The sequence below is a fragment of the Silene latifolia genome, chromosome 9 (assembly GCF_048544455.1).
Source record: "Silene latifolia isolate original U9 population chromosome 9, ASM4854445v1, whole genome shotgun sequence".
NCBI lineage: Eukaryota > Viridiplantae > Streptophyta > Magnoliopsida > Caryophyllales > Caryophyllaceae > Silene > Silene latifolia.
The window spans coordinates 139,052,564-139,078,805 of record NC_133534.1 but is presented as its reverse complement, the minus strand read 5'-3'; the positions used below and the strand labels follow the sequence as shown (position 1 = coordinate 139,078,805).

Sequence of the window (26,242 nt, the reverse complement as noted above, 5' to 3'; positions counted from 1 at the left end):
CAACAGATGACTTCCATAAGGTATAGACACGAGTATCTATAATATGTTTTCGCTTTTTATGAGTAAATATACTTTCGTTGATTTCTTTTCTTCATGGTTAGATACTTAGATCATATAACACAATAGCAAATAAAATACTAACACAATTACGCTCTATTTCAATCTCAATTTTTTTTTTACAATTTGAAATTCACGAGTTCCTATATAGAGCGGTCATACACTAAAGTTATTGTAAATCACTTATAAATTAATTACATGCAAGGGTGAACCCAATGAGTAGCAAAGGTAGCAGACGCTACCCCAAGTATAAGAAAATCGTTTTAAGAAAACGATGTTTGGCTACTCCTGATTTAACTACAAATAAGGCATAAGTACAACTAAACGAATAAAAAAGCAACTGGAGATATTTGTAGCAGTTGGTAAGGGAATACTATAAGAAAATTAACAACCACCTGCAATAGGTGGGTAGCATTACAACTATAAGAAAATTAATATTAGCTAGACACGGGTTCTATTCCGAATGGAGTCATATAGCTTTTTTTTATTTTATTTTTGTCATTGTTTACATTCATTTTATGCTTTCTTAATCAAATACTGCGTATTATTTTTATTTTTAGCAAACTTTCAAATCGTAGTTAGGTTTTAGGATTTTTTTTGCTAACAATTATGTTTATTTTCACGGTTTCAAATGTGTGTCCTAAAGCTATATGATAAAGTAGTTAAACAAAGTATGACATTAAACATCTCTTTCAAATTTGAAAAAAAGACGTATATAATTTTTTTTTTTAAAACTTGGTTTTAACCCTTATATATTTTTAAAATATAAAAGTAAAAATGGATATTAGTAATGGAATTGAAGGCGTAGTAAAAATAATTGTATTAACAACGGTAGTAGTGAAATTAGTATTGGTATCATTAGGTATAATGAAATTCAGTTAGTCTTGCTGAAGACGGGTCGGAGCAGGTGATGGGTGCCACTTACAAAACGGATAGGGGGGACAAGGTGGGGGCACCCCCATGTGCTTCCCTCTGTCCTCTATTTGGGTCATTTATGATAGAAATTTGTATCTGTCACTCCAAAGTGACGGATACGTGTCGTTTTCAATGAGATTTTGTGAATGAAATTAACAATACTGATTGTAGGAGCATTGGAAGTAACAATAGCGACAACGGAAGCCGTTTTTATAATTATGTTTTAAATTTTAACTTAATCATAATTTTAAGAGTAAGTTATCAATAACTCTCTTTTAAAATACACCTTTTAAAACTTACGTCCTTTTAAAAAAAAATTAAAAAAATTACACTCAAAGTATATATATGAGTATATATTAATGTATTAAATATATATATATATTTTTAATAATTAACTACACTCAATACATTCATTTCACAAATTTAATAAATAAATTTAATTTTTGAGATATATAAACAACCCCGTGAATTTTCACGGGTGTTACACTAGTTTAATTTTTTATAATTTTTCGTCATTTGCTGCGATTTTTACTTTAGACGCGCAGATAAATTATTTGAGGTGTTTTTCTATAAAAACGCCGCAAATAAGAATATGATTTTTACGAAAAGGAAAACTATTTGCTGCCATTTGGCTAAAACGCCTAACAACACCAATAATATTTTTTTGTCGTAGAGAGAGAGGGAGTTAGTGAGAGAAACTCTCTCAAATAATAAAAAAACCAAAAAAAAAAAGAAAACCGTATACGAGAAAATCAGAAAAAGAAAAACCAAAAACAAGAACTCTACATGCTTCGTCTAAATCATTCTATTCTCCGAAGCCTTCAACCATATTTCTGGATTCTTCACAAATAAATTTCGACTTGTTTATGCATCATCCCTCCATTGTCTCTTTAATTAGGATCATCTTTTCATCCTTTAAATCTTCTATTTTGCTCGATTTTGAGGATTTAGCTTTTCAGATCTGTATTTCCTCTATTTCAAATCCCTCTTTTGGGGTTCTTCTAGTGGAATTTTTCAGAAATTCACAATCTTTCCAATTAAATTGGAAGACTAATTTGCTATTCGATGGAGTCATTTGGCTATGGTATTGGTGTAGCGAGGTAACTTTGAAGAGACTTTCAAGGTCATTTCGAGGCGGGTTTTCTACAGCTCATCTTCTTGAGGTAAACCACTTTTCTCCAAATTTGCCTTTGTGTTTGACCGAAATTTTCGTTTTGACAGTCCTTTTTCCGGGTCTTTTTCTTTCTTCTTTAGTAGACACTTGGTTGCTCTCCATATTAGCCAAGGAGAACTCTTACCAGAACCGTGTCTATTTTGAAGAAAGTCTTGACCTGGAACCTTTTTCAGTCACATATTCATTAGAATTAATTATTAAAAGTACCGATTTTAGATATCCTTCTAAGCCTAGTTTATTTGCTTTCGGTTGTAAGTCTTTGTTCTTGAAGCCCTCTAATTTTGTATCACTTCTATTATGGATGGTTACTTTTGTTAGTACCGTCGACTGTTGTCATGGCTTATACTATATCTTGAATCCAGTCCAAACATTTGTTGTAGTACTACTCCCCACAGACGGCGCCAATTGTTCCGGGTGTAATTCCAGAGCAGTTATTTGTTACCACCCGTGCTTGTAGAATGTCGTCCTTGATTGAATCCTCCTTTCGGTCTCCTGAAACAGTGAACAAACTGAGGGCTCGGCTTTGGACCGAGCGAACTCACTCCGACGCTCAAGTCAGTAAACTTAGAAAGATAAGTTGTTGTTACTTGGCGAAGTATATATTGTAGAGAGATAAGGAAGATAATACCAGATGAATAGTGATTCTTAGGTTAAATTCTGGATCCTTTCCTCAATGAGAGTTGAGGAGTATTTATAGACTTTCACCTTTTGTCACGTAGTGGCCAAGTGGCCAAGTGGCCAAGTGGCTAGCAGGTGGAAAGACTTATCTGCCCTCGGCCGAGGGACCCGTGGCAGGCCGGCGGGCCCTGTTGACTCGCCGCCGAGGGGTCTTGGATATGAGTTCGCGGATGTGTGCCCCGGCTGGCTAGTTGCCCCGGCCGGGACCCAAGAGACAGCCGACAGTCGCGTCGGTTAGGTTAAATTTGTCTAAGCCGTTGACTTGCTCGTGGATATCTTTGACCTTGCTCAATATGTTGACTTGGTCAGCGGGTGCAGAATATGCCCCATCAATTTGCCCCCAGCGTAGTCTATGCCGTGGTATGGGCTCCGATGTATGTTGAGCGTATATTCTGCGTAAGACGAAATTTTTCTGCCCCGACTTCTTCTACCTCGGCGTGGCTCTGCTTAGGCCGTACCATATCCCCCCTCCACATGGATGTGTAATGGACATCAGATGTGGAAAAGAAAGTGGTGTTGGCCGAGACCGAGGTTGTGAGCGCCGTGTGCTTTTGATTGCCCCCAGCCGGTGCTGACAAGCTTGGTTGATCATGTGGCCGGCGGAGAACAGATACTTAGGAGTTTGTTGAGGAAGATGAATGGGCGAGAGAGATTTGAAGGGGCGTGTTGAAGACGCTTGGTCACTGTTGCATTGATTGACGTTATTTGTTGCAACGATTGACATTCCGTGGTTGCATGTCTGACACGTGTCTGTTCGCTGATTGGCTGACGTTTCATGGGCTGTGCCCTGATTGGTCCTTCTTCATGGGCCTTCCCCTATAAATAGGGCAGTTAGTCCCTGAAATTGGGCACCAATTTCATTTTCTCTAAAATTTTCTTCTCTCTAAACTTTCAAGGGCTTCTTTCTCTTCTAGTCTTCAGAGTCGTTACTTCGGCTAGCACTTTTCTTCAAGGTAAACGACCAAATTTTTCTCTTTTTAACTTGTAAGTTTTGTTGTAAACATGTCTTCTGCTGGTGCCGGACCTACTAAACCTGCGCCGGGGGGTTCCCCGTCGCGTCTTGATGAGGAGGAGATACTAGACGCCATCCCGATAAGGTCTGGGGGCCTTAGGTCTCCGTCTCCCGAAGTCGATCCAAAAGCTTTGGAGGGTTGGGAGGATGATGATGTTGATGATGACTTTGATGATGACGGTGAGGAAAGGATTCCTTCTGGTGAAGAGAGGCCGCATATCCTGGATCACGGCGAGGCCTGCATGACTGGTCCTGACCGTGCCTGGACCAATAAATTCGCCAGTTGTTCCGGTGGAACTCTTTTCGAGGGTCATTTCTCCTTCGGTGAGGGATACAAAATTGTTATCCCTGGGGAGGGTCAGGCGGTCTGTTGCCCTCCTCCGGGTCATATCGGCGTATATATCAGGCACCTGGAGTATGGGCTCCGGTTTCCTTTGAATAAATATGTCACGGCCATCATCAAAGCTATGAACGTCGCCGTGGCTCAACTGCATCCGTTGGCCATTAGGACGATAGTTGGCTTCGTGTGGCTTTGTCTTTTTAAGGGGGAGGTCCCTACAGTTAACTTATTCCGCCGGCTTCATCATCTTCGGGCATCGACCCCCGGCAAAGTGGGGTGGTACAGCGTGCAGATGGAGCGGAGACTCGTCTCTGTTGATAAGCTTTCTTCCGCAAGGACCTGGAAGGGGCGGTGGGTGTATGTCGAAGTGCCGGATGACTATCCGCCGCCCCGTCCTTCCAAAGACCAAGTCAACTTGCGGTGCGAGAGTAAGAGGGAGCGTGAAAAATGGGTCTCCCGGAGTAAGCTCAAGATGGATGCCAGTAGGGTTCCTCTTAATGCGGATGAGGAGCGGCGTCTGTTGTTTGATCTTTGAGAAGGGATGGGTGCCCCCGACTCGGATTATTCTTCAGGATGAGTCGCTTTGCGCGTCGGCCTCATCCGGCCCTCAACCCGGGGTGAGTAGGGTCGGTGTGAGGCCCATCTTTGCCTGTTACGCTCCTGTTCTTAGAGCTTTGTTTTACTTCTTTTATGTAACTCTTGTCTGGTTTCTTGCAGACCGGTTTGGCCAGGATCTGTCTGAGAGGACCTTGAAGAGGTTAGGGCTTGATAAGGACGGGAACGTCGTTGAGCGGCACCCTCAGGCTGATGCGCGTGATCGTAGACTGGCTCCCAACGAACTTATGGACAAGCAGCTGAAGGCACTGGACCCGGCGGTGGCTCAAGCACGGGTTCTCGGTGGCGTGCCGAAGAGAAAACCAAAGGCAGCGTCCAGGTCGGCGACGGCGTCAATCCCAACTCCCTCTTCAACCCCAACGGTCCAGAAGGAGCGTGTGGAGGTCATCGATGTCTCCGAGGAGGTGGTGACCGTTGCGAAGGGCCCTCCTCCTCCAAAGAAGAGAAAAGAGCCACTGCCGGCTTCTACCGTTGCCGGGGAAAAGAATGATTCACCCGGTCCTCCCTCTAAGAGGGTCCAGTCGGTACGGACCTAACCCGTGGTTCGAGACTTAGCCGGTTCATTATGCATTCCCGATGACGAGACTCTACGATGTGTCAATGAATGTTGACATGGATGCGTTTGTGTGAATTTTTTGTAGATCCACCGTCGGCGGCACCGTCGTTCTCACCGAACGGCAATTAGAGAAGCGACACGAGAAGGCGGGTGATAGAAATGTCACCATTGACTCCTTACTCCAGAAGGTTTCCCCCGCCGAGCTTGTGGCAGAGGGTACAATAATATACAAGAGGTTGGCGAAGTGGACTCAACTAGCCGGCTCCCACATTATGGAGCAAGAAAAGGTCATGGCCCAAGCTGGGCCATTGATCGAACGGCTCAAGCTTGATCTTTCCGCTGCAAAGGAGAAGCGGGAAGGCTAAGCTTGACCTCCTTCGCTCGGAAGCGTGCGGAGGAAGGCGAGAAGCGCCTCGGCCGAGAGGGCTAAAGTTGAGGCCGCCGATGCCACCTCCGCCCGATTCTTTGGAGGAGCGGGACAGGTATAAGGGCGGTTACGACGCCGTTGTTGCCAAGAGGGACGAATGGAAAGATCTGTATTTGTCTCAGTCGGAGGCACATAGGGATACAAGAGATATCCTTGCCCAAAGGGAGAAAGATATCGAGATGCTTCAAACCGAGATCATCCCTAACATGTGCGCTCAATTCCGGGATCAGGCCGAGGAAGCGACTAGGGAGGCAATCAAGAAGCTCATTCCTGAAGGCTCCTTCCCGTGGGAAAAATTTGAACGACTTACGGATGAGATGGGCGATCCGCGGAAAAAGCGGCCGCGGAAAAGGCGGAGGCGGCGAAGGCGGCTCAGATAGCCGAGGCCAAGGCGGCCTACGATGCAAAGGTGAAAGAGGCCGAAGAGGAGGCTGAGAGGCTAAAGGCACGTGAAAATGACGAGCCCTCCTCTGGGCCGGCCACCGAAGATGATGCTGCTGCTGATGATGCTGCTGCTGCCGATGGAGGGCAGCAACTAGCATAGGGGAGATGGGCGGTCGTCACCAGACTCACCCGGCATCTCGGATAGCTGTAGCTGTTCGGGGGCTAACTATTGAGCCTTTCCTCCCTGCCATCTTTTGGCGCTTCAAATGATCATGTATGTAACCTTTTGCTTTTCTTTTCCTTGTTTTTGTAAAACTTTGGTAGGTTGCGTTTTGGCTTATCCCTATGGGGACGGTCGTCGTCTGTATTCTCCTCACTTGTAACCTGTTATCATTTTTAATAAAAGTTTGCTTGTTTTGCCTCTGGCTTGGCCGAGGTCTTTTCTTGTCTTCTTGCGTTAATAATTGAGCGCTTTTTCATTTTTACCTTCGGCTTAGCCGAGGCAGCTAGAATGCGTATCTCAACTGCGTTTAACGTCTTTTTCTTGAACATGTTAGCGTGTTGGTCGCTTCCTCTTTCACTCTCGGTCTAGCCGAGGCGTCGGATTTGCGCTTCCCAACCGCCGTTGTGAACATGTTAGCGTATCGACCGTTGTGTCCTCTGCCAGGCCTTCGGTGGGCCGAGGCGACTAGAGGTTATGGCGCGACAGCGTATATTGGCGTATCGACCGTTGTGTCCCCTGCCAGGCCTTCGGTTGACCGAGGCGACTAGGGGTTACGGCGCGACAGCGTTCTTTGGCGTATCGACCGTTGTGTCCCCTGCCAGGCCTTCGGTGGGCCGAGGCGACTAGGGGTTCTGGCGCGACAGCGTTCTTGGGGTGATTTGCCGGCTTGGGCGTGGCGTCTACCTCGATATGGCGCGGAGGGGATAAACACTTTGATGGAAAAATTGGGTGATTCTTCATTAGATGTAAACATGCGTTGGGGTGCCAACAATTGTTTTGGACACCTCCGCCGCTACACAAAGTATTTCCTGAGATTGTCAGTGTTCCAATGGCTTATCAGAGGCACACCCTCCATGTCGGTCAGCCGGTATGTACCCGGCCTCATTTCTTCAACCACTTTGTAGGGACCCTCCCAGTTGGCCGTTAGTTTACCATGAATGTTTCCTTTGTTGGTGGCGGCCGACTTTCTTAGGACTAGATCCCCTACTTTCAAGTCCCTTTTGTGGACTCTTCGGTTGTAAGCTCTTCTCATTCGGTTTTGGTATCTTTGCCAAGTTGAGGCGTCTTTGTATCTCGGCTTTCTTGAGCAGGTCTAGGGAGGTTCTTAAGCCTTCCTCATTTTCAACCGGGTTAAAGGTGGCCGTTTTGAATGTCGGCACCGTTGCTTCAATTCGGGATCGCCGGACCGTAGACTAAGTGGAACGGATTTGTACCCGTTGCTTCTTTCTCCGTGGTTCGCAGGGACCACGGGACGCCGGGTAGTTCATCGGCCCATCTTCCCTTTAGGTCTTCAACTGTCTTCTTCAAACCGTTGAGGATTGTTTTATTCGCTCCGCCTCACTTTGTCCATTGCTCGTGGGTGACAGACGGAGGAGTATGCAAATTTAATACCAAGTTCCTCCGGCCCGACTCATTATTGTGTCACTCCAAAACTCTCGGCCGTGGTCGAATACCATGACTTGGGGTAACCCAAAACGAGTTATGACATTTTCCCAGATTACCTTTCTTACTTACTGTCGTCGTCTTTGCGAGTCTTTGCTACAGCTTCAACCCATTTGGTGAAGTAGTCAACGGCGACAATCAAGAACTTTCTTCCGCCGGATGCCGTTGGAAATGGCCCTAGTAGATCCATCCCCCACTGTGCGAAAGGAAGGGGATTAAGTACCAGCTGCAGGTCTCGGGATGGCGCATGTATCACCGGAGCATGCATTTGACAGTTGTTGTACTTTTTGGTTTTGGCTCTGGAATCCGCAAGCATGGTGGGCCAGAAGTAGCCGGCTCGGAGAGCCTTGTGGGCTAGTGTTCTTGCCCCCATGTGATGGCCGCAGATGCCTTCGTGAATTTCTGTCAGTATTAGCTCCGCGTCGGCTGGACCGACGCACTTCAAGAGTGGCCTCGTCACGGACCTCCTGTACAATTCCCCTTCAAACACCAAGTACCTTGCTGCGATCCTCTTTATCTTCTGCGAGAGACTGCGGTCCTCCGGTAGTTAATTTGTCAATTTGTATTTCATTATCGGAGTCATCCACGTCGTCTCGGTCTCTATGTTACCCACCATGCCGACGGCCTCAATAATGCTCTTGGCATTCCTGATGTCCACCAAAGACGGTTGGTGACATTCTTGATGGTTGAATCGGCGAGCTTTGAGAGAGCGTCGACTCGGTTGTTCTCAGACCTGGGAATGCATTGTATCTGAAAAGATTTCAACTTTGAGGTGTCAGCTTTTACCCTTTCCAGGTATCTTACCATTCCGTCGTCTCGAGTCTCGTACTCTCCTCTGATTTGATTAGCCACTAAAAGTGAATCTGTTTTCAAAATGATGTGCTCCGCCCCGGCAGCCCTAGCTAGCTCGACTCCGGTTATCACCGCCTCGTATTCGGATTCGTTGTTTGAGGCCGAGAAGGTAAATTTCAAGGCGTACTCAAACTCGTCCCCATTTGGGCTGATGATAAGTATGCCGCTCTGAGTGTTCGTCGTGGAAGACCGTCGGTGTATACCTCCCATACTCCGGGTTTTGCTCCTCTTGGTATGTGCACTCGGCCGGGAAATCGCCGGTCTGTCCCTTTATTGAGGGCCTCGGCTTGTCCGAATGCCAAAGCCGGATAGCTCTCGCCCATTTGATGAGCCTGCCGGATTGCTCAAATTTTTCCAATGCTTTCTCCAATGGTGGTCGGTTAAGACCGTCACAGGATGTGCGTCGAAGTAGGGTTTCGATTTCCTTGCGGCGACGACGACAAAGAAAAGGCTGCTTTTTCAATCGGCGGGTAATTTCTCTCGGCGGGCAACAATGTATGGCGGACAAAGTAGATTGGAGTCTTCTTTGCTTGTCCTCTTCTCGACGATCACGGCAGACCGACCGTGGCCGAGGAGGTAATCTGCTATGTCTGAGATATAGTGTCTCCCCAAAGATCGGCTGGACGGGGTTGGGAGAGTCGAAGATGAGCTTTCCGTTGTTTGAAAGCGTGCTCGCTCCTCCCCCAGCCGAAGTCTTTATTCCCCTTCAACACCTTGAAGAATGGGGTGCTCTTGTCGGTTGACCGAGAGATGAAACGGGCTAGAGCCGCCATCCTCCCGGTCAACATCATAACCTCTTTTCGATTCCTCGGCTCCCGCAGTCTAGGATTGCCTGGACTTTGTGCGGATTGGCATCAATTCCTGGCGGCGACAAGTACGCCGAGGAACTTACCCGCCCGGACACCGAAGTTGCATTTCATTGGGTTGAGCTTCATCTTGTATTTCCTTAGTGAACAAAATGTCTCGTGTAAATCGGCTAAGTGCTCGCTGTCGGACTTGCTTTTTACAATAGCATCGTCGACGTAAGCCTCAATGTTTCGCCCTTTTTGGTTTTGGAACACTTTGTCCACCAGTCTTGTGTAAGTTGCTCCGGCGTTCTTCAAACCAAACGGCATCATTTTGTACATGTATGTGCCGTTAGCAGTGATGAATGCGCATTTAGGCATGTCTTCCTCGGCCATGAACACTGATGATACCCGAGAAGGCGTCCAGCAGCTCATCATAGTGTAGCTGCCGTCGCGTCGATTAAACTATCTATTCGAGGCAAGGGATAGCAATCTTTGGGGCATGCTTTATTAAGATTGGTAAAATCCACGCACATCCTCCATGCCCCCGATGATTTCCTCACCATTACAACATTAGCTAACCACTCGGGATAGGTACAAGGCATGATGAAGCCTGCCGCTAGTAATTTATCTACCTCGGCTTTGATGGCCTCATCCTTCTCTACCGAGGAGTTCCTCATCCTTTGCTTGACAGGGCGGCGGTGGGGAGTACGTTTAGCTTGTGAACAATTACCTCCCGCTCACGCCGGCATCTCGGCGGCCGAGTAGGCGAAGACGTCTTTGTTCTTCCTCGGCGAGATCTAGGAGGGCGGCTCGAATTTTGGCTCCGAGGTTAACACCGATAGTTACGGTGCGGCACGGGTCAATCTCCACCTCTTCGGTCTCCGCTCCTTCGACCATGCCGACGGTGGTATCCATGCGTTCGCCCTCTGTTGTTGCAAGGACGGGCTCTTCCCCTTCTCGACTTCTTCGCCACTTTGAAGGATTGCATGTTGCACCCTCGGGCGGACACTTGGACATTGACCACTTCGTCCTTTTCGTTCTTTGAGACGAGCTTATGCGCTTCCCCGGTCGAGACATACATCAATGTCGAGCCGGATGGACATTACTACATCGGCCTCGCTCAGGGTGACTTGGCCTATGAGAACGTTGTAGGCAGACGAGCCGTCAATGACCACGAACTCAGACATAACATTCTTGGCCGCACTTCCCTCGCCGAACCTCACCGGCAGCCTGATTGACCCAAGGGGTACCAGGCCGGCCCCAGAAAAGCTGTACAACGGGTTGGTGCAGGGGCTCAAGTCTTCAACCTTCGGATCGAGGTTGAGAAAGCATTATTGTACATAATGTTTGTGTAGGGCGCTGTGTCAATCAGGCACCTCTTCACCAGGTGGTTGGCTATGTCCAAGTGGACTACGAGTGGGTCGCTGTGAGGGGCGATGACTCCCTCGTAGTCCTTCTTCCCAATAGTTATATCGGGGATGTTGGAAGCGGGAGCCGCTGTGTTGGGCACAAAGTTGATGGCCTGATACAGCTCGTTCAGGTGTCGTTTGTGCCCATGAGCGGACCCACCGTTCTCGTTGCCCCCGATAACAACATGGATCACTCCTATCCGTTCAAAGACGGATTTCTTGTTTGAACCGCCGGCGTCAGTCTTTTGGCCTTTGGCAACATATTTGCCGAGGCTCCCTTTCGGATCGCTCTTCGATGGCGTTCTTCGATGCCAGCGGTTGTCGATTAAGTGGCCGGTGTGGCGTGGTACTCACAAAGATCTTGGCTCGTGTCACCGTCACTTCTCGGCACGGGAGGCCTTTCCCACTTCGACCCTCGTTTTGCTCGGGCGAAGACTTCGGCGGCTGATACGACCAGGGGGGTGTGATCATTATACCGCTTTTGGTTGTGCGGTCCCGAACTTCCCCCGGCGCCCGCCGAGTTCTGTTTCCTGGCAGACTTGTCAGAACGTGACCTATTATTGTCACGGCGTCTTTCATCCGGGTTGTCCTCCCGGTGGCTCTTCTTCTCGAGTGCCCGGCCTCGCGTGGCCTACCAGTCTGTGATAGTCTTCCACCTTGATGGCCTGGTCGGCCATCTTCCTAGCGGCATCTAGGCCCAGACCTCCGTACTTGATGAGCTCGTTTTTTAAGTCTCCCCTTAGGAGGCCTTTCATCAGCGCGAAGGCCGCCAGCTCGGGGTTCAGCTCTCGAATCTGCTGAACCTTGGCGTCGAACCTCTTCACATAGCTTCGTAGAGACTCGCTCCCCTCCTGTCTGATAGTCAGGAGATCAGATGTCTCCACGGCCCTTCTCTTATTGCAAGAGTACTGGGCTAAAAAGGCGTCCCTTAGGTCGGCGTAACAGTATACCAACCCATCGGGTAGCCCCTTGTACCAACTTTGTGCCATCCCATGCAGTGTTGTTGGGAAGACTCGGCACCAAACCTCATCAGGTTGCTCCCAAACCGACATGTAAGACTCGAAAGCCTCGGTGTGGTCGGTCGGGTCGCCTTCTCCTTTGTATGCTATGGGTGGCAACTTCAGCTTAGTCGGCACCGGGGTATCTAGGACGAGGCGCCGAGGGGTGTCGACCACGTGCCGAACGACACGCGGCGATCGGCTCCTCACATCCCTAGTCCGGCTCCTCTCCCCGTGGCGGGAAGGGCTTCTTCTCCGACTCTGGTGAGTCGGGCTCCTTCTCCGACTCTGGCGAGTCGGATTTCTTTCACTCCTCTGGGGAATGCCTCGTCGGTGTTGCGGCGACGCCGTCCTCCCGCGAGTGCGGGAAGGACTCAGGTCTACCACTAGCACTCTGGGCTCCCCTGGCGTCTTAACTGGGCCAGCTTCTTACAGTGCTCCATTCAAGTCTCTTGGAGTCACATTCTGGGCCCTGGTCTCCTGGACGGGTTCCGCCGCTCTTGTCGGTGTGACAGTGTGAGCCGTCGTACTACCAATTATGTCCAGGAGTAGCTTCGACTTTCTTTGCATCAACCACATGTCCCATGATGGTGACTGGTCGTGGCGGCGGCATATCTTGTTCCTTTGGCGTCCCGTTCGTCGTATCAGTGATACGGCCGGTGGGGGACTGCCCGATTTCTGAGTTGTGGAATGTGTCGTCTTGGTAGAATTCGTTTTCCACCAACACCTTCTCTGGTTGTTTCGACATCTGCTTAGCTTTTTGGGTGGGTTTTTGTTTGGGAATGAATGTGACTAGCTTCTAGTATCTTTCCCCACAGACGGCGCCAATTGTTCCGGGTGTAATTGCAGAGCAGTTATTTGTTACCACCCGTGCTTGTAGAATGTCGTCCTTGATTGAATCCTCCTTTCGGTCTCCTGAAACAGTGAACAAACTGAGGGCTCAGCTTTGGACCGAGCGAACTCACTCCGACGCTCAAGTCAGTAAACTTAGAAAGATAAGTTGTTGTTACTTGGCGAAGTATATATTGTAGAGAGATAAGGAAGATAATACCAGATGAATAGTGATTCTTAGGTTAAATTCTGGATCCTTTCCTCAATGAGAGTTGAGGAGTATTTATAGACTTTCACCTTTTGTCACGTAGTGGCCAAGTGGCCAAGTGGCTAGCAGGTGGAAAGACTTATCTCCCCTCGGCCGAGGGACCCGTGGCAGGCCGGCGGGCCCTGTTGACTCGCCGCCGAGGGGTCTTGGATATGAGTTCGCGGATGTGTGCCCCGGCTGGCTAGTTGCCCCGGCCGGGACCCAAGAGACAGGCCGACAGGCTGCGTCGGTTAGGCTGTCTAAGCCGTTGACTTGCTCGTGGATATCTTTGACCTTGCTCAATATGTTGACTTGGTCAGCGGGTGCAGAATATGCCCCATCATTTGTATCTTGTTGTCATCTTCTATGATCATTTTAATTTTGGTCAGCTTGTTAGAAATGCTTTTGCAGTCTCTTGTGCTTTAGTCTTAGAATATTCTTTGAACAATTACAGAGTTTATTTCCGCAACTGTAACACTCTACCAATACCTTGTTTATCAAGAATGTCTCTTGGTATTTTGATTAGGCCTGACAAACAGTATCTTCGTCGTGATTGTTGGGTAGTTTTTATCGTTGGAGCAAGACCGAAATTTATTGTCCTGTGTTTAATTTGCTTCGTGGCTTTTTCTAAAGCAACTGTTTCGACAATATTTTGTTTGTTGGACAAATTTATTCTTACCTCTGGCAGTAATTTTCTAGCTTTAGGCGATTTCACTCTATCCTTTGAAAATGAGGTTAGTCAGTATGGTTCTCCAAGCATTGTTGTTGACGGTTTTTTGCATTATGGAAATTATATTACCAATAAATTCCGACCTGCCTACCTCGTCCGTAGACTCCTTTTTTACTTGGCCATATTCTTTTGGTGTGCTTTTCGTTTTTCACGGAAGAATTTTAGTCTTAACATCAAGATATCCCTTTTTTACACGATGGATTTCAATTTGTCTCTTGTTTTTGACATATTTGTAATCTGTAGCCATCTTAAAGGATCCAAAGAGAGATTGAGACTTATTGAACAAATTCATGTATGGTTACTATCCTAGAGGCATAATTGCACACTATGAGGTTTGTAGTGGAATTTTTTTTCTTTTAATGAATTTCCAATGAATATTGCTTTTTGGAATGTTCGAGGTACTAAAAGAAAGAATTTCGCCGAAGAACTTAATTTCTTTTGCTCGTCAAATGAAATTAAAATCTTAGCTATTTGTGACACTAAATCGATTGATAAACCCGAACCTTTCTTGATTGCCAATTTTAGATTTAATGAGTGTGATTTTATTCCAAGTGTTGGTTTATCAGGTGGAATTTGGTTATTTTGGAAACAAACTATCGCCATGACTTTTTCGATAAAAGTCACTTTTAAATCTAAAAGGTTCATTGTTTGTGAGGTCTATGACTTAACGAAAAATGTGAGTTTTTGCCTTATTTTTGTCTATGCTCCGCCACAACCTGCTGACAAGTCGGACTTTTGGAATGAATTGGAGAATTTTGTCCTTAATATTGATATGCCTTTCTTATTACTAGGAGATATTAACGAGATTAAGAGCCCTAGTGAAAAAGAAGGGGGTGCAAAGGTTACCAATGCGCGTTGTGTGAGATGAACTAAGGTTTTAAATAATACCAATTCTATAGATCTCCCTTTCTCCGGTAATTTTTTTACTTGAAGAAAAAAAATGTGGTTGTGATAATGTTTTTGAAATTCTAGATAGAGCATTAGCATCCCCTAATTGGATTAGCATTTATCCAAATATGCAATTTATGCACCATGCTTTTACTAGCTCAGACCATTGTCCTATCTCTGTGAAGTTTCATGACCAAGTTCATAAAAAAGCCCCTCCTTTTCGTTTTGAACTCATGTGGACTCTGCGGAATGATTTTAGTAAGATGGTCAAAAGTTGTTGGCAATATCAGTTTCAAGGATCGTATATGTTCTGTCTTTCTCAAAAATGCAAATTTTTAAAACAAAAGGCTAAGAAATGGAATCAGTCTACTTCTGGTAATATTTTTAGACAACTTTCAATTGCTGAAAAAAAGTTAGAAAATATTCAAAAACAACAAGGCTCTTCTCATATTACCCATTTAGAAAACGCACAACTGAGATGGCTGAAAAAGCGTGATGCACTCCTTGACTATAAACGTGTCTTTTGGCAACAAAAATCTCGTATAACCAAAGCGAATTTTGGAGATAACAATACCAAATTTTTTCAAAGTTATGCCACGATTAGACGTAGTCGAAATGGTATTAAGCAGTTTATTAATAAGAATGGTGCTTGTATTATTGATCAAGAACTTATTAAACAAGAAATTTCTGACGAGTTTAAACTTAGGTTTACAAAAAATCAACTTTGTAATTTCGACAAAAATGAGGATTTTAAGTCTATTAGTGGCTTAATTACATATGAAGATAACAAATTTCTTACTAAAAATATTAGTATGGAAGAGGTTAAACAAACTGTGTTTAGTTTAGCTCCTGATAAATGTCCAAGTCCAGATGAATTTCCTGCCGAGTTCTTTCAAAAATATTGGGATATCGTAGGAAATTCTGTTACTAAAGCAGTTTTAGCTTTTTTTCACTCGGATAAATTGCTAAAAGAAATAAATCATACTTTTACAGCATTAATTCCCAAAGTTGATAATCCTCAAACAGCAAACCATTTTCGCCCTATTAGTTTGTGTTCAACAATTTATAAAATTATTGCAAAAATACTGGCTAGTCGTCTCCGAAGTGTTTTGCATAAGATTATACATCCTTTTCAAGGTGCATTTACACCTAACCGCTTTATTCAAGATAATATTCTTCTAGCACATGAAATTTTCAACTCGTTTAAACGTAAAAAAGGCAAAGGAGGTTGGATTGTATTAAACTTGATATAGAAAAAGCATACGACCGACTAGAGTGGAACTTTATTGAGGAAACTTTTAAGCAAATGGGTTTTAATGCAAAGTGGATTTCTTGGATTATGGAATGTAGAAAAACTGCTTCTTTCTCGGTGTTAGTAAACGGAACAGCATACGTTTTTTTAGACCCAATCGAGGTATTCGACAAGGAGACCCGCTTTCGCCGTATATATTTATTATGTGCGCCGAATTTTAGCAAGATCACTACAAAAAAATAGTGATCTTAGTTCTAGTGATATTGGTATTAGAATTGGATCTGGGTGGAGAAAATCCCTTTTCTCACTTTTGCGGATGATACTATCATTTTCGCTAAAGCATCTAATCAGAGTTGTAGAACCATAAAGTCTATTTTAGATAAATTTTGCACGATTTCAGGACAATTTGTTAATTTTGACAAATCCACTTTTCAATGCACTAGAAATATTGAGCGATCTCTTCGGGAATCCTTTAGAGGTATTCTTCGTATGAACGAGGAAGCTCACTTGGGTAAGTATTTAGGATGTCCTATAATTGACAACAAAGTGACTAAAAATACTTTTGAAAGTATTATTCAGTCTTCTTGCACCCAATTATCGAAATGGAAAACAAATTCTTTGTCGCAAGCAGGTAGACTAGTTCTAGTCAATGCTAATTTAGCTTCGAAGGGAACTTTTCAAATGTAAAGCTTTTCTATGGAATAAGAATCCTTCACAACGTTCCCTTAATTTGGTTGGTTGGCATAAAGTTTGTTTACCGAAATCGGTTGGAGGACTGGGAATAAAATCTTCGGAAGCAGCCAATAAAGCCCTCCAAATGAAACTTCTATGGAAAATTCTTATGGATAAGGAAAGTATATGGGTTAGAGTCATAACTAAAAAATACTTGAGAAACTGTTCACTCTTTGATCATAAGCCAAATTCAGTCTCTTCTTGGCAATGACATAAACTTATGAGTCTTCGTATTCTATTTAGAAAAGGACTAAAATGGCAGGTAGGTAATGGTAGCAATATTAAGTTTTGGTCTGATAATTTGGTTTTCTCACACCCTCTTACCAGCAGTATGAATGATGATGATAGTAGTCGTGATCTTAATCTTTGGTTAAAGATTTCATAACCTCAGACAAGCAATGGGATGTTTATAAATTATCCAGTTTAGTGAATAACGATACTGTTAATCAGATTACTAACATTTCAGTGCCACATAATGATATTCCAGATACCCTCATTTGGGGGTTGTCCGTAGATGGAAATTTCTCTACCAAAACAGCAACTTGGTTAGCGCAAGGTTTGTTCGATCAAGCTCTTGACAAATGTGAATTTCAGTGGATTTGGAAATTGAATATTCCTCCTAAATTGAAATTTTTTCTTTGGAAAGCTTGTGTTGACGGCCTTCCAACGAAAAGTAGATTTCTCAAGAGTCATATTGATGTCCGATCTCATTGTGTTCTGTGCAATAATCCTATTGAAAACAAAGATCATTTCTTTTACGAATGTTCCTTGATTGGGCCTGTCATCCAAGACCTGAACATTATTAGTTTCAACGAGTTTTTGTCAAATTATGATACTATTACAAGTCAAAGTTTTCTAACGAAACTTAATTATCTCAAGGATTTAATTCCAAAAGATGACTTGCTTTATAAAGATTATTTTTATTTGGTGGAATGCATGGTTCCATAGAAATAATATTATCTTTAATAATGTTAATTTAAGTATCAGCAAACTTATTACTTTATGTAATAATAGCACTAACACATGGAATGTGACTAGATTTAAGGATCTCAACAATCTCGAGGTAGAAGAGTCAGCTAGAAACAATTCTAGTAAGGAAGAGATTTGGTGGATAAAACCTACAAACGGTTTCCTAAAGCTAAATTTTGACGGATCGAGAATAGAAGGTAATAAAGCCGCTTTAGGATATTCTATAAGAGATCACAATGGTAAAGTCGTTTTGTTGGGAGCAAAAAAGTGCGGATCCAATAGTATCCTTGTTGCGGAAGCACTTGCTTTAAAAGAAGGTATTTTAGCAGCTAAATACTTAGGAATCTCAAAGTTAATTGTGGAGGGTGATAACTTATGTGTTATTAACTCGATTCGAGGTACTTGGCAAATTCCGTGGGAAAGTTCTAGTATTATCAAGGATGTGAAATTAGACCTTCATTTTTTCGATGAAGTGATAATTAAACATTAGTTTCGTGAAGCCAACAAGGTTGCTGACTTCATGGCTTCAGTTGGACATTCATGTCCAACTCTTTCGAGGTGGTTTGATAGCCGGTGGCTTCAACTTACCTCCCTCATTCGAAAGGATGAGATAGGTTGGTCCTACCCTAGAGGATCAACCTAGTTTTCTTACCTAATCAAAAAAAAAAAATTGGCTAAAACGCCTCAAATAGAGAGCCGCAAAAAAAATATTTTTCTACTAGTGTGATATTCTGTTAATGGGACACAGTTGTGAGAGGTTGTTAGAGTACTTTTGATCTTGTTTTAGATGAGGCATTAGTCGACATAGTTGTGGAAAGAATTTTGTGGAATGTGTGTATGTGCTGAGCTGGAAGCGGCAAGTGGTTCGTGATCTTTATTGGGATAGTGAGTATAGGGTGTTGGGAATTAGTATTATGTTAAGTTATGGATGAGTTTTACGGCAATAAACAGGAGAACTTGAGGATCTAGTGTAAGTGTGTGTAACAATTGTGGATCGTGAGTTATGATTGTGGAGATAAGTGCATGTATAAAGAAGTATGTCGTATAAAGAAGTATGTCATTTTGCGGTAATGTTGAAGAGATGGAGTAGTGGTTATGCTGAGGATTTTATAGTATAGGCTAGATGGAGTGCAAAATAATTGGAGGCACGAGAGCTGTTAGGGAGAGAGAGCCTTGGATATGGGATGGTTGTCGGTGTTGAAGTTATAGTCGGTGATAGGTGATATAAGATGAGGATAAGGGGAAGAAAACAGCTAAGGATCTAGTATTAGTGGGTTACGAGGACGTAACATTTATCTTAAGATGAGTAGGATGCGATAAAGAGAGTTTAATGGTTGTTTATGTTGTAAGTATATTTGGAAGTTTGAGTTTGGTGTAGAATAAAGGATAGATTTATGTTGTGGTTAATTTTATTAAAGGTAAGGCCGTAAGGGCAGTGCTTTCACTAGTAAGGAGATTATGAGTGTGAGTATACTTCGATAGTGTTGACAGTTTGGGTGATGATGTTTAGGAGTATGAGTAAACTTCGAGGACGAAGTTCATTTTAAGGGTGGTAGAATGTAACATTCCGTTTTGGTGGTTGATCTTGTTTGGTGGATTGTCTTGGTATTGAGTTTGCTAGTGAGCGTTATGGAAGTAAGATAGAGTTGGCAACACTTATGTTGTTGGTATTTGATAGTATTATGAAGTTAGATGAGTTATTCTATGGTTGATGTTATGTCGTGAGCTGCGTTGTTGAGATAAGCGTTGTTGATTGAGTTAGCTTCGAGGATGTAGGATGAGAGTTGAGTGATGTTGGTTGGCTGAGTGGCATGTGTGTATGCTATGTAGGTATGGGTTTGAACTTCGAGGACGAAGTTCGTTTTAAGGAGGGAAGACTGTAATACCACGATTTTCTAGGTCTTGTTACTCGGCCGAATTGGACTAACTCGGCCGAGTAGAGCGTCGTGTGTTTTCTGGTCAGGCTACTGTCCAAGAACACTCGGCTGAGTAGTGTAATACTCGGCCGAGTACTCCACGTACTCGACCGAGTATCCGGTCTGATGGGGTTAATTTCCGCGGTTTGATTAAGGTGATTAGAGATTCTATATAAACTTCGTTTAACAGTTACTATTCATTCTATAAAAAACCTAAACTACGTTCTTCACTCCTATAATCACCCTAATCACTCTCAATGCTAAGTGATCGATCGCAAGTCTACACTTTCGTCTTTTGTCCCGATTTCGTCGGTAAGTCTCTAGTGCTTTGTAATAAGTTAATAGGTTATCTTTTAGGGTTTTGCCCTAATTATTGATTTGGTTTATTTTGGGGGAATGGTTTATAGTGATGGTATGTGATTATTGTATGTAGGTGATGGTGTCATGGAGAATTCTATTGATTGCTTATGTATGCTTGGATTGCGAAAAGGTAGGGTTTCCCTACTCAGTTGTCTGTTTAATTGATTTAAGATGATTATGATTGTATTGGCATGATTAATATCGTTGTTGTTGGCTTGTCTCTCTTGATTGTTGGAGTTGTGGTGGATTGGCTATATTGGTGAGGTGCGTCCTCGGCTGAGTGGAGTCACTTGCGGGAGTGACTTCATGCCCTTGATTCCCCCCTTGTGGTTCCCGTCACAAAGGGGGATGTGCAAATTAATGAACATGGGTTGTTGCTCGTTGCGATGAGCGGGGCTTAGGTGGGCAAGGCTGCGGTCCCCCACTGGCGGTGTGGATTATCTGTCACGGCAGTAATATGGCAGGACTACACACTTGAGAGTGTAGTCAGATATGAGGCATGATTGGAATTGGAGGATGGTTGTATAGTTATTGTCGTGGTTGTTTATTATACATTGCTTATCTTGATTATTCAGTGAATTGACCCCGTTTTTGTTTTACAAAACTATGGTGATCCATTCGGGGATGGCGAGCAGTTGATTAGCAGGTACTTCTGTTGATAGCTCGCGGGATCTAGCAGGGATGGAGTCATCACTTGTTGAGTCCTTAGTCTTCTGCAGACAGTTTATACATCAGTACCTTTGATAGTTTTGGTTGTAAATAGTTTTGGTTAACTTCAGTTGTATCTTGTTTAAACAGTTCTATCTTTTAATAAACGTTCTTGGATGGTCTATTTGATATACTTTACCTCGGGCAACCGAGATGGTAGCATCTCCATATGCTAGGGTGGTCTTGGTAAGGCACCTTGGTATATGGGGGTGTTACAGCGATCCACCTACTTCGCGTGCTTTTCCCTTATAAATGCCTTTGATAAGTGAGTTCACAAGTTGATATCTTTTGAGTTTTGTTTCCGCATTTCACTCGATAGGGTTGTTGGGAGCTTTGAGCGTGGAGTTCCTTTTATGTTGTCATCAATAAGGAGCATTGTGCCCGGGAGTAGGTGGCCGGCCAGATCGGAGGAGTCGGTCACGTCTCCAGTGTGTGCGCTTATGGCTGAACCGGAGGAAGGTGAGGCGACTTCAGAGCCTGTGAATCCTGAGTGGGAGCTGGTTTTGGATGCTCTTCCCTGTGTTTGGAGTTAGCAAGGGGATGCTCGTAACTGAGTAAGGAAGGCATTCCGGGATCTTCTCTTTGGAGATTGAAAGTCGACCGTTGTGCAATCCGAGGCTGTGTGGATCATATCCAAGATGGCTAAGGATGAGGACTATGACGTAGCGGAGGTGAAGTTTGCCGACATTGAGCTTTCCCTGTCCAAGGCGGCTAGAGCACTGGCCTCGCATGAGTCTTTGTGTAGGAATTTTCTCTTTGTTTGTAGTTGACACCTTCCTGTATTAGGGAACAAGTTGCTTCTTCCGCAATCTTTGTATTTTCATCCCTTTTCTTTGTGAGATAGAAATAGTGATTCTTATTCTTTCGCCAGGTTCCATATGTTTATAAAAGGATTGTCTTACTTCGTTTTCGGGGAAACACTATCTTTGGGGCTCCCTGAAGTATACATTTTATCCCCTTATTTTGCTAATATCGATCGATGTCGATAGTAACATTATTGTTACTCGGTCTGTTGGTGGCTCTTGCCCTTGTTTGTCGGGCAATTCTTAACCATCCACGGTCGGTATGCTGAGTCGATCCCCGTCTTCTCGCGAATTGTCTCCTACAGCTGTCGTGGAGCTTAAGCGTCGTTGTCTGGCCTCAACTCGACGGGCAGGGTCTTCGAGGGGGAGGTGCATCGGCTACAATTCATTTTGCGGCCTGAAGGGCGGTTTTCCCCTGGGGTATCCAACAGTGGCTTCGATCAGGTCTTCTCTGAACCATTGTAGCATGGCTGTGAAGCTGGTTCAGAAGTATAGGGCAAAGCTGAAGAGTCATCTGAAACGTCGGGTCGGACGCGACTCGCTGGGTCGATCTCTACTTGGACGTGAGGTCGGCCTGCTAGAGAGACCTTTGATACGGGGTGATAGATCCCCTAGTCTCTTCGGTAGGCAGGCTTGGACTTATTCTTCTAGGTATTTCCTATGTGTCTTCACCTTATAGTTATATGTATATAGCCTTTCCTTTGTGTGGTCGGCTAGTTTGTCGGATGTAGTTGTGATTTTTATCTTACTCCTTCGGCTTTCGGATCCAAATTATTTTGAATTTTTGACTTTAGCCGTTTTGCCTGCGTTTTCGTACACGTGTCGCTCTCTGATTCTTCAGGGGATTCGATGGGGGGTGGAATGCATTTACTCTTTTTTAGACTTTCTCCTATAAATAGGATTGCAATCGTTTATGGATTTTTGCAAAACTCACTTCGCACTTTGATTAGCGGAGATGGGTTCGATAACACAACTTCTCCTTCTTTTCTTCTTTTCTCGCCGTAAGCCTCCTCAGTTGATCTCCGCTTCTAGGGTGATCGGAGAATCCTACTTTACAAAGAAATTTTTTCTTTTCTCATAGAAAATACAAATGGCCATCACGGCCCAAGTTATGCTTTCTTATGGATTTCCTATCTCCATTGCTCATTCGGTTTTGGATGGCAATTCTGAGTAACATCCGACCCGTGTCGTAACGGTGTCGTCGGATGATCTACCATCCTGTTGCACATCGCTCGCTGGGAGGTGCAGGCTGAGGTCCGGATGACACTTGTTATTTCGCCGATCCTGATGGGATCTTGATGAGGGGAGTTCAGCCAAATGCGCGCCTAGTCGGCGGGATCCTCTACGGGACGTGGATTGGAGCTCTTTTAATGGGTCGTCGTTGAGTCCGGTGTTGATGTGGCTTCATATTTACACACCTTTACCCCCCTTTACCAACCTCATTTTGCATGCTAATACGGTCTTTTATAACCATTTACCTAGCCAATTGCTTCCTATTTGCCTTCCTAGTGTATTTCTACATGTTTTGTAGGAGAAGCGCCAAACAAGGCGGAATTCCCGTCTTTATGCACCTTGGGAGCTAGTTAAGGAGCATAGAAGATTAGAATCAAGAGGAGACAAAGCGCCATGGATCCATAGGATCAATATGACGAGCTAATGGGGCAATAGAGGACAATCCCTATGAGCCCATGTACCATCCCCACGGATTATGGGGCAGCAGGCGTCATGGGAGAGGATACCAGCTGAGCTCGAGTGAGTTACAGCATAACTCGACCGTGTTCCCTTGGAGCTCGCACGAGTTCTCGACCAGATATCCCTATTCCAGAGCCAATCCCCACGAGTTGCTCTGGAGCCTTGCAAGAAGATGAATTCGTTTTATGAGCCTATCCTTCATTTGAGCCCTTAGTTAACCCTAATCTTGTAACCCATATAAATACCTTATTTGTAATATCTTTAATTATGCTTCATTAGACTTAGGAAGCCATCCTAGATTAGAAAATTCTCTTAGATTAGGAGTAGATTAGTCTGTAATCTTTCCATCAAGCACTTTAATCTTTTAATAAGTGTTCTTGCAATTTACACCTTCAATAGTTGACACCTTTGGATCTCTTGGGTATGTATTTGAAGACTAAATGACAAATCTCCATCTTGATACAAGGATCCTCCTTTATTTATATTCATCTTTACTTTCCAAGTTGGTATCTTTCTTATCCCTCTTTAATCCTTTGTTCTTACTTGCTTCATATCATCATGTTTAGTTTAGTCTCTTTGTTTTTGTTGTTGTTATTAGCATAGTTATCATGATGATTATTGAGTAGCAACCCTGCTAGGGTTAATGGGGGAGTAGGGGGGTGATTAAAGGGTAGATTATGCTTGTTGAGTCTTTCAAAATGGATTAATTGTTGTGGTTTCAACTAGTGCATATTAAGTGTTTGATGAAATGCTTGTTTGACAACCTTGAATAAATGTCCATATATTCAACACTCCTATAATATCGAGAGCCTTATGAGTTGTTAGACCATGCACTATGTTGGTGGGTAGAACTGGTGTACGCGAGAGCTAACCCGAATCGACCTAGGTATGGCCGTAAGATCGAGAGCCTCGGTCCATAGTCCGACTATAACATTGTCCCAATTTAGACTCACATGTGTAGAAACCCTTTGATTACTCCTATGAACCCTTGACACCCTAGTGCTTTCTTTTAATTGTTTACATCTTGTTTTTGTTGTTTAATTTCATTAGTTTAGTTTAAATCCAAAACCTTATAATTGTGACACTTTCATAAATCGAAATAGATAGACTTAGAACCCAAAGTACACCGTCCCGTGGATCGACCTCGACCTACCACTTGCTAGTTGTTGTTGAGATTATAAATATTGTTTGATTTGGATGTTGACGACACGGCCGATCATAATGGCGCCGTTGCCGTGGACGGTGTTATGTGTTTAAGTTCTTGTTGTTTGTCTATTTTATTTGTGCTTTTGTCTTGAGAAACTTTATAACTTTCTTGTTTAAGTTTGCTAACAATGATGATCCGAGGCTTCCCACAAGAAGTACCTTGCCACGATAGATCTTTATGGTACAACTTCAATGGGTATGGAGAATCTAAAGAGCAAACTCACACTTATTCTCACCAAAATTTCAACAATGAAGACCAATGTTATGCCCCCAATTTTTCATGTCAAAACCCAAACATCCATCTACAACAACGAAGCTTCCAAAATCAAACTTTCCATAATCATCCATTTGACCAATTTTACACCCACCAACAACATGAAAACAACCAAAATCATCACATGCAAACCTGGTACTACAAATGCTTCAAGATCAACAACAATTCTTTGAGCAAGTGCAAAGAGAAGGCAAAGCAAAGGATAAGTTGTTAAATGACCTTGTGGAGTATGGACAAATGTTGGAGACTCAATTGGGACAATTGAAAGCCAACCAAGAGCCCCTTAATGAATAAAGTGATGAGAAAGAAGAGTTTGGAGGACATTATGAAGCCACTCTTGTGACTACTTCACCAATTCTTAAGCATTGACCACGCTATATTCCAATCGGTACCCCCCACTTTGTGAACATTGTCCATGAGTGTGAATTCGAAGGTGTGACCTTTGATGTGGAGAATGTGAAGTTAAAGGAACCAAGTTCCTTGGACCATTGCGAGTATGAAGGAGTGTGATTTGAAGTGGCCATTGAGGTGGTAAAGAAAGAGCTAACAAAGAGAAACAATGATCACAAGAATTTCTTTTTTGGTGAAATGTGAAATCATATATTATAATAAATATAGAGTTGAAGTACAATCTCACACCAAATACAAGTTATTGTTCATCTAATACAAACAACATAGAAACATTGAAGATTATGGGACGCCTAAATGCATAGAGTTTCTCCTAGATTGAATATCCTCTTTCACCATAGCAAAGACCACACTAGGCCTAGGGAGTCTCTGCTCAGGCCTGCAGATATTTCGAGCATACCATAAATGGTACACCAGACCCACCATAGTTGAGAGAACCATCAACTTCCTCAGTAGGGACCTGCATCGCCATTTGATTCCCCATTCCAGAATGCCACTCTGAGGTAGTTTTACACCCAACCAATCCTGCAAGGAAAACCAGCATTGAGCACTGAAAACACAGTCATACAACAGGTGTTGATGATCTTCTTGTTGAGCCAAGCACATATCACACTTAGCATCAGTGATAATATCAAATCTAAGAAGTCTGTCTTTGGTCATTAGGCGCTTCTGCGTAGCTAACCACCCAATAATTGAGTGCTTAGGGTCATTATAGCGATTCCAGATCAGAGGAACCCAAGACACCTTGAGCTGTACACCCTGTAACCAATGATACCCACTAGAAACAGAATAAATACCCTGGTCACTTTGCCAAACTCCATTACTGAACCCAGCACTCAAATGATCCTTAACCTGACAAATCTTTCTCCAAGTCCAGCTAGAACTAGTAGTTGGATGATAGGTCAGCCAATCCTGACCTTATATATATATATATATATATATATATATGATTAACCCACTTAATCCATAAGTGGTCAGCTTTAGACACCAACCACCACACATACTTGCCAAGCATGGCAACATTCCACTGTCTACAATTGATGATACCCAACCCCCCATGTTTCTTGTCCTTGCAGACTTTGTCCCAAGCCACAGGAGGAGCTTTATGATACTGGTCTAACCCTGCTTAGTGTTGGAGCTTGTGTCCTCCACAAATTAGTGTGATAACATTTGTAAATCTCTTACAGGTTCACAAGGGTATACTTCGTATATTTAATCAGTTGATTAACGTTTACCTAATAACGGTTGGCTTGCTAGAAAGTTTGACGTTATTATTATACAGATGGCGGTGATCAACTGGTCCCTAAAGGTCACACCTATAGGATGTGTTTGAGAGATGTGGTTATAGAAATATG

The 26,242-nt window shown here is 43.8% G+C and overlaps 1 long non-coding RNA gene across 1 annotated transcript; it reads left to right on the top strand.

The window, feature by feature from the left end:
- Window positions 1–1,612: 1,612 nt before the first annotated feature.
- On the top strand, window positions 1,613–20,628 carry LOC141600108 (uncharacterized). Its single transcript, XR_012524149.1, has 2 exons — window positions 1,613–2,135; window positions 20,432–20,628. It is a non-coding gene; the product is annotated as an uncharacterized LOC141600108 (long non-coding RNA).
- Window positions 20,629–26,242: the final 5,614 nt, after the last annotated feature.